General features: G+C 44.4%; 2 pseudogenes; both read left to right on the forward strand.

The window, feature by feature from the left end:
* The first annotated feature begins 3101 nt into the window (after nt 1-3101).
* LOC103744185 lies at nt 3102-4030 on the forward strand (annotated as a pseudogene).
* A 4124-nt stretch (nt 4031-8154) lies between these two features.
* LOC103744915 lies at nt 8155-15391 on the forward strand (annotated as a pseudogene).
* Nucleotides 15392-16067: the final 676 nt, after the last annotated feature.

A 16067-nucleotide genomic window follows, 5' to 3' on the forward strand; every position in this document is an offset into this window, starting at 1 on the left:
CACTAAAGGCCTGTGGAACCACACCCTGCTCATACAATAATTCTTAATTAAATTTATACCCAAGATTTTCAGGCCAATGGAAGCTTGCTCATGAATATATTTTTTACTTATTTACTTTATTTATTTATTTATTTATTTATTTATTTATTTAGGATCTCCCTGTAGCCCCATCTGGCCTGGAATTTTGTAGACCAGGCTGTCCTTGAACTCACAGCGATCTACCTGCCTCTGCTGCCTAAGTGCTGGGATATTTTATTTATTATTTTTATTTTATGTGTATGCGTGTATTGCCTGCATGTAGGTAAGTGCATCTGTGTCATGAAATGCCTGCAGAGGACAGAAGAGACTGTTGGATCCCTTTGAACTGGAGTTATGGACAGTTGTTAGCTGCCATGTGGGTGCTAGGATTTGAAACCAGGTTTTCTGCAAGAACATTCAATGTTCTTAACTGCTGTGCTATATCTGCAGCCCCATGAATATATTTATTAAAATGTGGCCACTGAAATGTTTCAGCAGGTAAAGCTCCTTCCACCAAGCCTGATGACCTGAGTTAAATTTCTGAAACTCCTATGGTGCCAGGAGGGAACTGACTCCTGCAAGATATCCTCTGACCCTCTGGCACACTGTGCCCCACACCCCACAATAAATAGATCAATAAATTAACAAAATTAAAAATATTATTATTGTATGTATATGGTGGTGTGTGTGTGTGTGTGTGTGTGTAGAGGTACACACATACCAAGCATATATGTGGATGTCAAAGGACAACTGTTAACAGTTTTTATTTTTTTAAAATTCCTTCCACTACGGTTTCCAGGGACCAAACTCAGGTCACCAAGCTTGTGTGGCAAGTGCTTTTACCTGCTGAGCCATCTTGCCAGCCCATATTTAGACATCAATGATAGAATGAGTCATTTTAGAAAAACTGCAGTAGAAACAAACCAAAAGATAGCACTTAAATGTTGCGATCCCATCACCCAGGTATAAACGTTCTTTTACTCTTCTAAATTGACAAAAATGAAGTTATTATGAATTTGAAACTTTTTTTTTTGAGACAGGATCTCCCTGTAGCCCCAGCTGGCCTGGAACTCGCTATGTAGATCAGGCTGGCCTCGAACTCACAAAGATCCACCTGCCTCTGCCTCCCAAGTGTTGGGATTACAGGTGTGTGCCACCATACTTGCCAATATCAGCTGATTTTTAATCATATTATTAACTATCCTTTAAAAATATCACTTGGTGGGACTGGAGCAATGGCTTAGAGCACTGGCTGCTCTTGCTGAGGACCTGGGCTCTGTTCTTAGTACCTACATGGCAGCTAACAACCATCAGTAACTCCAGTTCCAGGGAATCTGGTGCCCTTTTCTGGCCTCCAAGCATTGCACATACATAGTGCACTTATATTCAAGTAGGCAAAATACTCATATACATAAAATAAAAATAAATCACAAAAAGAATTTAAAAAGAAAACATCACTTGTATTCTCTTTGTTTTTGTCTCCCTTCCCCCTTTCTCTCATCTGTCTTTCTCTCTCTCTCTCTCTTCCCCTCCTCCTATCTCAGTCTTCCCAGTGTTGGATTTGAGGTTTACTGCCATGCTCAGCTATGTGTTGCTTCTTTAGTCCCCCTGTGAATCTCTGCTCAGAACTGGACAGGAAGAACAGGGTTGAGATCACACATGTTGGCTCAGGTCATCTCTCAATCCTTATTCCAAACTCTGTGATTCTACCAGCTATGGAGATGTGTGTGTGTGTGTGTGTGTGTGTGTGTGTGTGTGTGTGTGTGTGTGTGTGAGATATAAACATCGTTCCCAGTGCCTCATTACACCAAGATTATGTGTAATAGGGGTTCTATTCCAAGGAAACAGTAAACTGTGATTTGGAGAGATGTACCAAAAGATATTTACCATAGAGGCCTGGAATTTGCAATATGACAGAGAAAACTGCTCTTCAAACCAGACTCCACAGTGTCTATTACTACAGCTTACTAATGTGCCCTTAAAATTCCTACCTTGAAATTAGAGATTATAGCATCATCAGTTACCTCTGAAGACCATCAGACACATGAAAACACTACACAAAACACAGGAATATTAAAAAAGAAAGCAAAAAGCACTTAAATGTTGCAATCCCATTACCCAGATGAAAGTCCAAGTCTGAAAGTCTGAAAGCAAAAAGATAGAAAAACTATTCCTATCTGTGGGCAAAGACCCAGATCACCAAAGTCATGAGGGTTGACATAGCAAGGTTGTCTACTAGAATCTATTCCAATTACAGTGGACCCATTCCTAACAGCTTTACATTTTGACCCAAGATGTGCCTCTAAACTCTGATGCTGTTTGTTGCCTTTATTATTTGGTCCAAAGGGGCCAAAGACTGTACGTACATAGGAATTGTTCTCTTCTTGTCACTAATGAGGCTCTAAGGGAACCTGGTCCCAGAGGCCAAAGAGGCCCGGGAAATGCCTATTCTGTGATTGTCCCACATATCTTTCTTGCTCAGAAGACCAAGACTTCAAATACTCGCTCCTCACCTGCTCAGGACCTGCCCATGTTACCAAGGCATCACACCCCTGAGAGAAGCTCTGTCCAGTTAGGTTAAGGTGGACAGCAGTGGACAGCATCAACTTCCCCAGGTAAAGTTACAGCAGTGGAGACATAAATATTTGTTCATTCAGAGGGGAAGTTCTTTAGGAACTTGCTTTGCAATTCTTCCAGAGACAGGAAGTTATAAGAGTCCAGAATTTATTTGTTATTACTTGAGATAAACTCAGTACTAACCAGCAATTTCTTGTGTCTTTCTGAGCCAATAAGGAGTTGGATAAGTCTGAGTGGAAGGAAAACTGAACAACACAAGTAGAGACAGCAATTGTTACAAACAATGTGTTTTCATGCTCATTATAAAAATAGGACCCAGGGACTCATGTAGGGAAAAGCATCAAAGCTAAGTCTTGGATGTGGACATATGGGTGGGTGAACACATCCTGTGTTAGCAGCTCTATGGATTGATGTGTAAACCCGGTCCTGCCTAGAGCCCGATCACATTCTAACCATCCCCATCTAAGTTTTGAATTCACTGTCTTCTATTCACTTTGGCCCAGACCATGAGAAAAATGAATCACTCTCACATCTTCAAGTTCCTCCTGGGACTCTCCACACAGCCCCAGTAGCAGCAGCCCCTCTTCCTGCTCTTCCTCATCATGTACCTGGCCACCGTCCTGGGAAACCTGCTCATCATCCTGGCCATCAGCACTGACTCCCGCCTGCACACCCCCATGTACTTCTTCCTCTGCAACCTGTCCTTTGTGGATGTCTGCTTCTCCTCCACCACTGTCCCCAATGTGTTGGTCAACCACATACTCAGAAGTCAGACCATCTCCGTCTCTGGGTGTCTCACACAGATGTATTTTGCGTTCATGTTTGGTGACATGGACATCTTCCTCCTGGCTGTGATGGCCTATGACCGCTTTGTGGCCATATGCCACCCTTACACTATACACCAAAGATGACTCACAGCTTTGTGCCCTGCTAGTGACTGGGTCATGGGTCATTGCCAACTTGAATATGCTATTACACACTCTGCTGATGGCTCGGCTCTCATTCTGTGCAGGCGATGTCATCCCGCACTTCTTCTGTGATGTGACTCCCCTTCTGAAGCTCTCCTGCTCATACACACACCTCAATGAGATGATGATTCTCACGGAGGGGTCCCTGATCCTGTTCATTCCATTTTCCTGCATCCTGGCATCCTGCGTCCACATCACTTGTGCTGTGCTGAGAGTCCCATCCCCAAGGGGAAGATGGAAAGCCTTCTCCACCTGTGGCTCCCACCTGGCTGTGGTTTTGCTGTTCTCTGCTACCATCAGCTGTGTATTTCAATCCTTCTTCCTCACACTCAGCTGAGGACACAGCAGCCACTGTGATGTACACAGTGGTGACCCCCATGCTCAACCCTTTCATCTACAGCCCGAGGAACAGGGACTTAAAAAGGGCCCTATGGAAAGTGGTCCACAGAAAACCTTTTTCTTTCTGATGATAGAATATAGATTGATTCTTATTCCCAAGTCATATTTTCCTTAACTGAGTACCATGCAGCAATTGCTGCATTACAGTCTGGAAAGCAGAGTAGGACATCTGTGACTTGGGCACTTAGTAGACAGTGGTCGCTCTTGTAATAGTGGACTCCCATTCATTGGGCATCATGGACAATTTATGAAAATGGGATTTCATGTTCTTTTAGGGACGGACCCCAGGGGCCTTGCACATGCTAGACAAGACAAGCAGTGTACCATTGAGCTACATGCCAGGTCTTGTCTTGAGACCTCCTTTTCCCATTCTTCTGCCTTTCTTGCTCTCTTTTTTTGAGATAGAGTCTTACTATGTATCTGTGGCTGTCCTTGAACACACTATGGACTAGGCTGGTCTGAAAAGCACAGAGTTTACCTGTGTCTGTCCTGAGTGCTTTGATTAAAGTTATGTGCTGGATAGCTTTAGTGACAACTTGATGCATCTGGATTGAGGGAGCCTCAATTGGGGAACTGCCTTCATTGGACTGGCCTGCAGCCATGTCCATGGAGCATCTTCTTGATTGTTGAGTGATGTGGGAGGGCCCAGCCCACTGTGGGTGGTGCCACCCCTGGGCAGGTGGGCCTGCGTTGCATAAGAAAACAGGCTGAGTAGGGGCCAGGGGAGCAAGCCAGTAAGCAGCATTCCTCTATAGCCTGTGCTCCAGCTCCTGCTTCCAGGTTCCTGCCCTGAATTCCTACCTTGGGCTCCCTGATGAACTATAACCCGGGAGATTTAAGTTGAATAAACCCTTTCCTCCTCAAGTTGGTATTGGTCGGAGTATTTTGTCACAGCAATGGAGACACAAACTAGGACAGAAATTGGTACCAGAGAGTAGGGCATTGCTGTGATAGACCTGGCCTTAGAGTTTTTAGGATTGTGGAAGCATTTGGAACTTTGAGCTGGAAAAGCCATTGAATGTTCAAAATTTGTTGCTGTGGTGCTTTGAACAGTTATGCTGAAAGAATTGTAGATGATGGGGGCCTGGCTTATGAAGTTTCAAAGGGAAATGGAGACTATCAGGGCTGTTTGTGTGAGATTTTGGATTGAGGATCTGTGGGTTCTGGTTGGCTGGGGCTGAAGAATCATCTGTGATTAAGAAGAGACTAGAACTTGAAGCAAAACCTTTGCTTTGCTGGGACAATTGATGCTGGTTAGCTGGGGCTGAAAAATCAGCTGTAAGTAACAAGAGACCAGCATCACCATGGTGAAGTCTTCTGGGAGATATTTCCTCAGGGTCAGCACACAGAGGGGACCCGAGCCTCTATCTCAAGCTGGAAGCAGGACTTGGTAATGCGTAAGAGACTCCTGCATGGTTCTGGTGTTGAAAGCATGAAGGGGTCACAGAGAGCAGCTGAAGCTTGACACGCAAAGGCCAGGAAAGGCCATAGGCGAAAGTGCAGCTTAAGTTGCAGTTAAGACCCCAGGATTGAAGGGGTCATGGAGAGAATCTGAGGTTTTGCACCTGAAGAGGCAAGAAGAAGCCATTGGTGAAAGTGTAGCCTCAGTTTCAGTGGAGACCCCAGCTTTTTGGAGATGCCAGGACCATGGGACGACCACCAAGGTCGTGGTGTGGAATGGAGCTGGCCTGAGTCTGTGAGATGAGCTGTTTGTGTTGTGGATGGCAGAGTCAGAGAAGTGGAGCTGCCAGAACCCTTTGGAGGCCAGATGATCATGAGTGAATCCCAGATATCTAGCCTTGAGCTACTTTGCTGGTCTAAGGTTTTGCTTAAGTATACCCAATTCTTCCCTTTGAAATAAAACATTATTTAACTTGTTTTTAATTTTCCAAGAGCCCACAGTTGAGAGACTTTTTAAAACTTTATATAAACAATTACCTTTGTTAAATATTACTAGTACCTATACATTTGATTTTTTAAACTTGTTTTGTAGTTTACAGAAGCCCACAGTTAAGAGACTTTTAAAAGAGGCTATGAGCTTTTAAGTGTTTGGATTGTTTAAGGACTGTGGGGTTTTTTAAGGTTGTACTGTCTTATGTTGTGATATTAACATCATATCTTGGGGACAGAAATTGGAAAGTTATGGTTTAACAGTGATGTTTGTTTGTCAAGTTGAGAAGGGGTCAATTGTGCTGGATAGCTTTAGTGTCAACCTGACACACCTGGGTTGAAGGAGCCTCAGTTGGGGAATTGCCTCTATTGGACTGGCCTGTGGCCATGTCTGAGGGGCATCTTCTTGATGAGTGATGTGGGAAAGCCCAGCTCACTGTGGGTGGCACCATTTCTGGGCAGGTGGACCTGTGTTGAATAAGAAAGCAGGTTGAGCAAGGGCCAGGGGAGCAAGCCAGTAAGCAGTGTTCCTCCATGGCCTGTGCTCCAGCTCCTGCCTCCAGGTTCCTGCCCTGAGTTCCTACCTTGGGCTCCCTGATGAACTGTGACCTGGGAGTTGTAAGCTGAATAAACCTTTTCCTCTCCAAGTTGGTATTGGTCAGAGTATTTTGTCACAACAATGAAGAAACAAACTAAGAGAGGGTCACAGAGAGCAGCTGAGGTGTGGCACCCTGAGAGACCAGGAAAGGTCATAGGTGAAGTACAGCTTCAGTTGCAGTGAAGACCCCAGGATTGAAGGGGTCATTGAGAGAATCTGAGGCTTTGCACCCCAAGAGGCAAGAAGAAGCCATTGTGAAGGTGTAGCCTCAGTTTCAGTGGAGACCCCAGCTTTTTGGAGGTGCCAGGACCATGGGACGACCACCAAAGACAGCAGTAGGTGTGGAATGGAGCTGGCCTGGGTCTGTGAGATGAGCTGTGTGTGCTGTGGACAGCAGAGTCAGAGAAGCAGAGCTTCCAGAACTCTTTGGAGCCCAGAAGTTTGTGAGTGAATCCCAGATGTCCAGCCTTGAGCTACTTTGCTGGACTTCGGTTTTGCTTAGGTGTGCCCAATTCTTCCCTTTGAAATAAGACAGTACTTGTTTTGGATTTTACAAAAGCCCACAGTTAAGAGACTTTTAAAAGACTATGGACTTTTAAGTATTTGCAATTTTTTTGAGGACTGTGGGGTTTTTAAGGTTGTATTGTCTTATGTTGATATTAACATCATATCTTGGGGACAGGAATTGGAAAGGTTATGGTTTAATAGTGATGTGTTTTTGTGTCAAGTTGACAAGGGGTCAATTGTGCTGAAGAGCTTTAGTGTCAAATTGACACACCTGGGCTGAGGGAGCCTCAATTGGGGAATTGCCTTCATTGGACTGGCTTGCAGCCATGTCCATGGGGCATCTTCTTAATTGTTGAGTGATGGGGGAGGGCCCAGCCCACTGTGGGTGGTGCCGCCCCTGGGTAGGTGGGCCTGTGTTGCATAAGAAAGCAGGCTGAGTAGGGGCCAGGGGAACAAGCCAGTAAGCAGCATTCCTCTATGACCTGTGCTCTAGCGCCTGGCTCCAGGTTCCTGCCCTGAATTCTTACCTTGGACTCCCTGATGAACTGTGACCCAGGAGATGTAAGCTAAATAAACCCTTTCCTCCCCAAGTTGGTAGTGGTCGGAGTATTTTGTCACAGCAGTGGAGAAACAAACTAGGACAAGTTGTGTGCCACCAAGTCAGTAAGACTTCTTTTTAAGTACTAACTTTGAAATTATTTTATTTACAAGTTTTTTTTTCTAAATAGTCTCTTTGGAAGGTATGTATTATGTATATATTTGAATACTGCAATGATGTAGAAATTGTTCTATAAGATTCACTTTTACTTATGTGTATGTATGTGTGGGGGTACCAGGGGAAGCATAAGAGAGTTTGTCAGAACCCCTGGAGCTGGAGTAATGGGCAGTTGTTAGCCCTCTGATGGGTGCTGGGAACAGAAATCATGTCCTCTGGGAGAGCAGCAAGCACTCTAACTTCTGAGCCACACTCTAGCTTCATGTAGAAAGTTTGTAAAATTTTTTGGCCCTGATACTGAGACAGTAACTCAGGTCTTGTGCATTAGGGTGACACTGAAGTTTATAAAGCATCCTGGTGATTGTGTGGTCAGAGGTGCACAGTTTCCCTTAGCCTCTTTCATATGTCCAGCTTAATAGTTACAATAAAGGCTTATAAAATTAGTTTTGAGTCTCTTAGGTAATATTCAGGGACTAATGTTCATGACCGCATTTCAGAGGATAGTCAGCACCTGTGGTAGGCATGTGGCCACAGACACTCAGGTGAGGACCATAAAAGCCTGGAACCCTTCAGGAGCATCCTGATTGGCTGGGTGACCACCTTTGGGGCTGGTGTGGCTGAGGTCATGGATCTGGTATCAGGTTAATAAATCCACATTTGCTGTTCCCTCTGCCCAGATCCACTGCCTGGGTCTCTTCAGAGCAGTCCTCTGCCCATGCCTTCAAAAACCAAACTTAATGGCTCCTCCTGCTCCATGAAGCCTCTGAGCCCTGCTTTTGGTTCCCTCTCCTCTGTTATTCTTTGAGTGATTCTTTTATCCCCATCGGACTTTCCTTAGCTGCTGAGACTATTGTGGGAAAGATCAGGCAGGACACCTGGAGTGTACTGGAAGCAGGTATTTTATTTAGGCTGCAGAGTGGTCCAGTAGCCTCACCCTTCAGTATTTGGATCCTGAAAGGAAATAGCACATATCTTTTATACATTAGGCATTGGGTTACAGTGAGACGGAAATGTACATATCGATTGACTATCAGCAAAGTCTTAAAACCAGGTAACTTACATGTTGTTTGGCCATCAACAAAGTCTTGTTTTTTTTTGTGTGTGTGTATGAGTGTGTGACAGGGTCTCCCTGTAACCCAGCTGACCTGGAGCTCACTATGTAGACCAGGCTGGCCTTGAACTCACAGAGATCCTCCTACCCATGCCTCCTGAGTGCCGGGACTAAAGGTGTCTGCCACCCTGTGCAGCTATCAGCAAAGTCTTAAAACCAGGCAGATTATTATAAATTTAGAAAAGAGCATGCTAAAAAAGAATCTGGGGTCTGAAAGTCATTGCAGAGGTCTCTAAGACAAACAGAATTGAGGGATTTGTCAGGACACAAGGCCAGTGGTTCTAGCTAGCTGTGTCAGTCTTCTAACCACAAACTTGTCAGCTGAACTTTACTGACAGAAAGAGGAAAAACAAGGATTTAAATCCATATTTTCCTTAAATATTACATCAGGCTCTATATCAAGACAGCTCAGACCCTCCCCCTCCACCACTACTCACTCTGTCCCTAAGAGTCTGATGGAGGTCCTAAACCAAAGGCAACAATCAACTTTAGTTGAAGGGGAAAAAATGGGATGAATGAATTTTGCCTGAACTTGTGTTTGCTTTTGTGCTGGGGTGGGAGCCTTAGCTTTGCACCTGCTAGGCCAGCACTCTGCCTCTGAGCTCCCCCTCCTGCCCTCTTCAATGTTCTTGAGCATGTTTATTGAAGAAAAATTTTAGAAAAAATCAGTGGAGTTGGAGAGATGGCTCAGCAGTTAAGAGCACTGTTCAGTCCCAGCACCCACATGGCAGATAACAACTGTCCTTACTCCAGTTTCAGGGGACCCAATGCCATCTTCTGGCCTCTGCAGGCATTGCATGCATGGGTGCACTTACATATATGCAGGCAAAACACTCATACACATAAAAATAAATAGATTTTTAAAAGTTCAAATTAGGGGGCTGGAGAGATGGCTTAGCAGTTAAGAACACTGGTTGTTCTTGCAGAAGACCTGGATTTTAATCCCAGCACCCACATGGCAGCTAACAACTGTCCATAACTCTAGTTCCAGGGGGCCTGACAGCCTCTTCTGTCCTCTGCAGGCATTGCACAACACAGGTGCACTTATCTACACGCAGGCAATAGACGCATACACATAAAAATAATAAGCTGGGTGTGGTGGCACACACCTTTAATCTCAGTAGAGGCAGAGGCAGGCGGATCTCTGTGAGTTCAAGGCCAGCCTGGTCTATACAGTGAGTTCCAGGACAGCTGGGGCTACAGAGAGACCCTGCCTCAAAAAGACAAAAATTAATTAATTAATTAATTAAAAAAAGTTTAAATTGGAAAGAACAAAACTGTCTAGAGAGCCCATAGCAAATGTCAGGAACCTGTGAGTCTTCCCATCTGCTGTCTTCCTTTGCACAGATCCTACAACTCCACTTATATTTGTTTTAGCATTTGTTGAGTAAGATTTGACTAATGCCATTAAAATGTCTTTTAAAAATGTGTTTCTTAGGGCTCTAGAGAGATGGCTCAATGGTTAAGAGCATTTACTGTTTTTCCAGAGGACCCAAGTTCAGTTCCCAGAACCCACTTGACAGCTAACAACCATCCTTAACTCCAGTTTCAGGGGATCTGATGCCCTCTTCTGTCCTCCACAGGCACCAGGCACACTCATGGTTCATTTACATACATGCAGGCAAAACACACATACACATAACATAAAAATAAAATATCTAAAAATGTGTTTTGGGATGATGATGATGTCAGTATGACACATGGATATATAGACAAGATATCATCATAGAACATTTGGAGAAGAAAGAAAAGCAGAGACATCACTTAAATTTTGCTATCCCCTCACCCAGATTTAAACTTTCCTCTACTTTTCTAACTTTACAAAACTCAGGTAATTCTCCATGTGGAATATTTTTGTGTCTACTTATTGTTTTCATCTAGCATTTCAATTGTGATGAGATCTGACAGCAGTAAGAGCAGTTGAGCCCTGTTGACTCGCTGAAATCCCTGGTGTTGTTTGTCCTTCAAACTGTGCTGCATCTACCACACTGTCATTATTTTACCAGTACACAGATGAAAACCAAAAGCCTTTGGTATGCTAAACCCTCAGCTCTGAGCTACATCCCAGCCCACTTTTATCATCCTTTGAAAACATTACTTAGCATTTCCCTCTCCCTCTGTCTGTCTCAGTGGGATTTTGCTATGTAACTCAGGCTGCCCTTAAACTACCAGTTCTCTTTCCTTAGCCCCCTGAGTACTGGGATTACAGGCATGTGCTGTGGCATGGCATTTTGATGTTTGCCTAAAATGGTTTTCATGTAGTGGTGGTTCTGGATAGCTTCAGTTGTCAACTTGATACATGTGGGTAGAGGGAACCTCAACTGAGGAATTGTCTCCATTGGACTGGCCTGTGGCCATGCCTGTGGGGCATCTTCTTCATTGTTGAGAGATGTGTGAGGGCCCAGTCCACTGTGGGTGGTACCACCCTTGGGCAGATGGTCCTGTATTTTATAAGAAAGCAGGTTGAGTGTGGGCCAGGGCAGCAAGCCTACAGTAAGCAGCATTCCTCCAAGGTCTGTGTTTTAGGTCCTGCCTCTGGGTTCCAGCTCTGAGTTCCTGCCTTGGCCTCCCTCACTCATCACATGTGACCTGGGGGTTGTAAAATGAAATATACCCTTTCTACCCCAAGTTGGTTTGGTCAGCGTGTTTTGTCATAGCAATAAAAAGTAACTAGAACAGTGGTCCATTTTTGTCGTAGTGTTTAAGACCAGTTGTGCTACATGAGACCCTGCCTCAAAATTTTTGTAAACTATAATCATTGCAATCCAGGTCTGTGATTTCTCAGATGCACTGCTGTCATGTACCTCTGTTCTTGCAGTAAACTCAGAGTCTCAAACATTTACTCTCCTGTAAATCAATTATACAAAGGTATAATTCTATACGCGTTGTGGCTTCTGGAAGATGGTTATCCTTACCGACCCTTGACCTAGGGTTTGGTCACATGTGCTGTTTTACTAGGTGAAAATGAGTGAGGAGTGGCATCAAGGGGCCTGGGCAGTGGGGTGTGCCTTCCTGCCTGCAGGCACTCCCCAGGAGAGCTCACTCTGAAGGCTGAGACCCTCAGAAGGAGCCCAGGAAGAATGCATGTGAACCGGGCAGTCCCTGTTGCCAAGCCCTGATGACCCATAGTCTGAAGCTCAGTTGACCTGCAGACCAACAAACAGGAGAAGAGAGAGGTTAGTGTTTTTTAAAGTTACAGTGGCTGGGTGGTTCTATGGACTGTTACTCTGGCAAAGCCTGATAGAGTTCGCTTTGTTTAGTTTTGAGCCAAGGTCTTGCTATGGAGCTCAGGCTGTCATAGAACTCAGAATTCTCCAGTGGCAGTGTCCTGAGTGCTGGAATTTCAGATGTACACCACCATGCAGCCTCTGACACATTTCTCTTTGAAATGCTCAGATCCAGAATTCTGATGTATATAATATCAGAATTTATATGTTTTGTTGGTTCTGTTTCCCTGGAGAGCTGATGAACCAGGTCTCAGAATATCATGGATTTGGTAACCAGACCAGAATCATGGAACCAGGTGCTGTGTGCCACATCTTGCTTTTCTGAGGCAACTGTCATGGACACCATTGCTGCCCCGGCATTGCTGTCTCCCCACCCATGAATAGTATGTCTGTACAATTTGTTAACCAGAGAGTCACCCATCATTGAATCAAGATTCATTTATTAAAAAGCCTTTCTGGTTGATCTGTGAGTTTGAGGGCTGCCTGGTCTGGTCTACACAGCAAGTTCCAAGCCAGCCAGGGCTTCATAGTCAGACCCTGTCTCAAACAAACAAACAAACAAACATGAACAACACGAACAACAGCTAAAGGTTTTTCTGCTGGGGCTGGAAAGATGGCACAGTGAATAAAGTGCTTACCATGCATGTGTTTGGATCCCCAGAACACATGTGAAAGTAGGGCAGGTGTGATGGCCATCTCAATCCCAGCACTCAGGAGGCGGAGGTAGGAGGTCTCTAGGATAAGCTGACTAGCTACACTAGCTGGAATTGGTGAGCTCTGGGTTCAGCAAGAGACCCTGTCTCAATATATATGGTGGAGAATGAAGATGGGGGCATCGACTCTGGGCCCCTACACACATAGATACCCCCACAGACATGAGCACACATATGCAGAATTCTTCCTGCTAAACTATGTACAATTTGTTTCTGTGACTTGGAACCATGAATCCTGACCAAAACATGGCTGAAAGTATCAATCTTCAGAAAATGACTCAAACCTGGACTAGAAAACCAGGTAAGCCTTGAATTGTAATCTTCATGCCTGAGGTTTCTCATAGCTGGTATTTCAGGTGTTCACCACCAGGCCTGGCTGTGTGATTACCTCTAGGCCCCTGTCTGCTCCTCAGATAAGAATGGGGAAGGCAGAAGAGGATTGGAGTACAGATCGTGGCCCTTCCCTTCAGTGATATAGACTAGTGGAGCCTCACTCTACTTCCATAGCTACAGAGGGTGCTCTCTCTCTCTCTCTCTCTCTCTCTCTCTCTCTCTCTCTCTCTCTCTCTCTCTCTCTCTCTCTCTCTCTCTCTCTCTCTCTCTCTCTTTTCTCTCTCTCTCTCTCTCTCTCTGTGTGTGTGTGTGTGTTGAACATGAATCCCTACCCCCACCACACTGAGACTATGTGGGATAGGGTTTCCATTCTGAGAAACAATGAACCTTGTGGGTTGGACAGATACTCTAAAAGGCATCTACTCTAAAGTCCTGTAGTATGATAAGTTCTCCTTGAGACAACATCCCTTAGGTTCAAGTTCCCATTTACCCTATCTTTTGTGCACTAGGTCCATCTTGATAATGTTCTCTAAATATTCCCACTTGCAGAGTGGAGGTAATGTGGCATTATTAATAACCTCTGAAGATCATCAGATATAAGAATACAAATATCACACAGAACACACAGGAATATAAAAACTGCATTTCTACATCTGTGTGCACCAATGATGAGAGTTGACATCACAAGGTCTGGGATCTGTCTCCCCCAGTGGTGATACATTTCTAACATCTTTACATTTTAACCTGAGTTGTACCTAAACTCTGATGATGTTCTCATTGTTTGATGCAAAGAGGCCAAAGACATAGATGGGGAATTGTTCTCTTCTTGTCTCTAATGAGGCTATAAGGAATCTGGTCCCAGTAGCCAAAGAGCTTCTCTAAATGCCTGCTCCATGAATGTCCTGAACATACTTCTTTCTCAGAACACCAAAATTCCAGATACCTGCTTCTCAATCAGGACCTGCGAATGTGTCTATGACATCACAATGTCTGCTAATAAAGAGAAGCACTGACCAATTAGGTCGAGGTGGTCAGGAATGGACAGCACCAACGTCCCCAAATAAGGCTACAGCTGCCAACACAAACAAACATTTGTTCATTTGAGATAAGTTATTCAAGGACTCCCCTTGCAACTTCTTCCAGATACAGGAAGTCGTAGCAGAAGCTCTGAATCCATTGGTTGTCACTTGAGATAACTCAGTAATAACCAACCATGTCTCTTGCGTCTTTCTGAGTCACTAAGGAGTTGGGTTGGTCTGAGGTGGAGGGAGAACTGAAAAATGTTAAGTAGGGGCACAGCTAGTCTTAGAGATGGATGTGTTCTTTATTGTTTAATGTTTAAAACAGGTCTCAGGAATTCAAGGAGAAAAACCATTAAAAGTCAAGGACTGGAATGTGGATGTATGGGTGGGGTGGACACATCCTGTTTTGGCCACTCTATTGACTGATTTGTACATGTGGTCCTGCCTAGAGTCTTATCACAGCCTGACCATCCCCATTTAGGTTTTTGAATTCACTGTCTTCTATTCACTTGGGCTCAGACCAGGAGAAAAACGAACCAGTCGCTTGTCACTGAGTTCCTCCTCCTGGGACTCTCCTGGCAGCCCCAGCAGCAGCAGCCCCTCTTCCTGCTCTTCCTCATCATGTACCTGGCCACCGTCCTGGGAAACCTGCTCATCATCCTGGCCATCAGCACTGACTCCCGCCTGCACACCCCCATGTACTTCTTCCTCTGCAACCTGTCCTTTGTGGATGTCTGCTTCTCCTCCACCACTGTCCCCAAGGTGCTGGTCAACCATGTACTTGGGAGTCAGGCCATCTTCTCTGGGTGTCTCACACAGATATATTTTCTCTTTGAACTTGCTGACATGGACAACTTCCTCCTGGCTATGATGGCCTACAAGTGCTTTGTGGCCATATGCCAGGCCTTATACTATACAACAAAAATGACCCATCAGCTCTGTGCCCAGCTGGTGGCTGGATCATGGGTGATGGTCAGTCTCCATGCTCTCCTGCACACCCTGCTGATAGCTCGACTCATTCTGTGCAGACAATGCCATCCCCCACTTCTTCCTGCTCAGACACACATCTCAGTGAGATGATGTTTCTTACCTACAGATCACTGATCATGTTCATTCTATTTGTCTGCAACTTGGCCTCCTACATCCATATCACCTGTGCTGTCCTGAGAGTCCCATCCCCAAGGGGAAGATGGAAAGCCTTCTCCACCTGTGGGTCCTACCTGGCTGTGGTCTCCCTCTTCTCTGGCACCATCTGTGCTGTGTATTTCAAACCCTCATCCTCTTACTCTACAGCCCAAGGAACAGGGACTTAAAGAGGGTTCTATGGGAAGGGTTCTGCAGAAGCATATTTTCTGTCTGACAGAACCCATACTGATTCTTGTTCCCTGGTAATGGTTTTCATTAATTGAGTATGATTTAACAAATGTTTAGTCATATTCTGAAAAAACATAAGGTATCAGTTCTTGGGAAACTTAAAAGACAGTTGTTATTCATGTCTTAGTGGTTTCTCATTCACAAGTTCCCAGTGAATCTATCAATTAATGGGACTTTGTTGTTCTAATAACTGTAAAGATTATAACCAAGGCAACATGTCTGCTGGGTAAGAGTTTTCTACTACTGAGCCGTATGCCAGCTATTGGGACTTCTTTTAAAGTAGTAACTGGAATTGTTTTATGTTCAAGTCAAGTTGTTTCTTTTAAGTATTCTCTTTGGAGGATATGTGCTACATATGTGTTTGAATCCTGTAATGTAGGGTTTTTTTTTTAAACAATAAACTGGTTCTGATACTGAGACAACCTGGGTGCTCTGCATTCTGGTGAAGTTGTTTATAAAACATCTCTGGTGATTGTGTGTTCTGTCAGATGTGGAGAGTTTGTCTTACACTCTATATCTAACTTAACAGTTATAATAAAAGTTTATAAGATTATAAACTTAATGTCTAACTTAATAGTTACAATAAAGGTTTATAAGATTAGTTTTGAGTCTCAG

The sequence above is a fragment of the Nannospalax galili genome, unplaced genomic scaffold, assembly GCF_000622305.1.
Source record: "Nannospalax galili isolate Female #2095 unplaced genomic scaffold, S.galili_v1.0 scaffold471, whole genome shotgun sequence".
Taxonomy (NCBI): Eukaryota; Metazoa; Chordata; class Mammalia; order Rodentia; family Spalacidae; genus Nannospalax; species Nannospalax galili.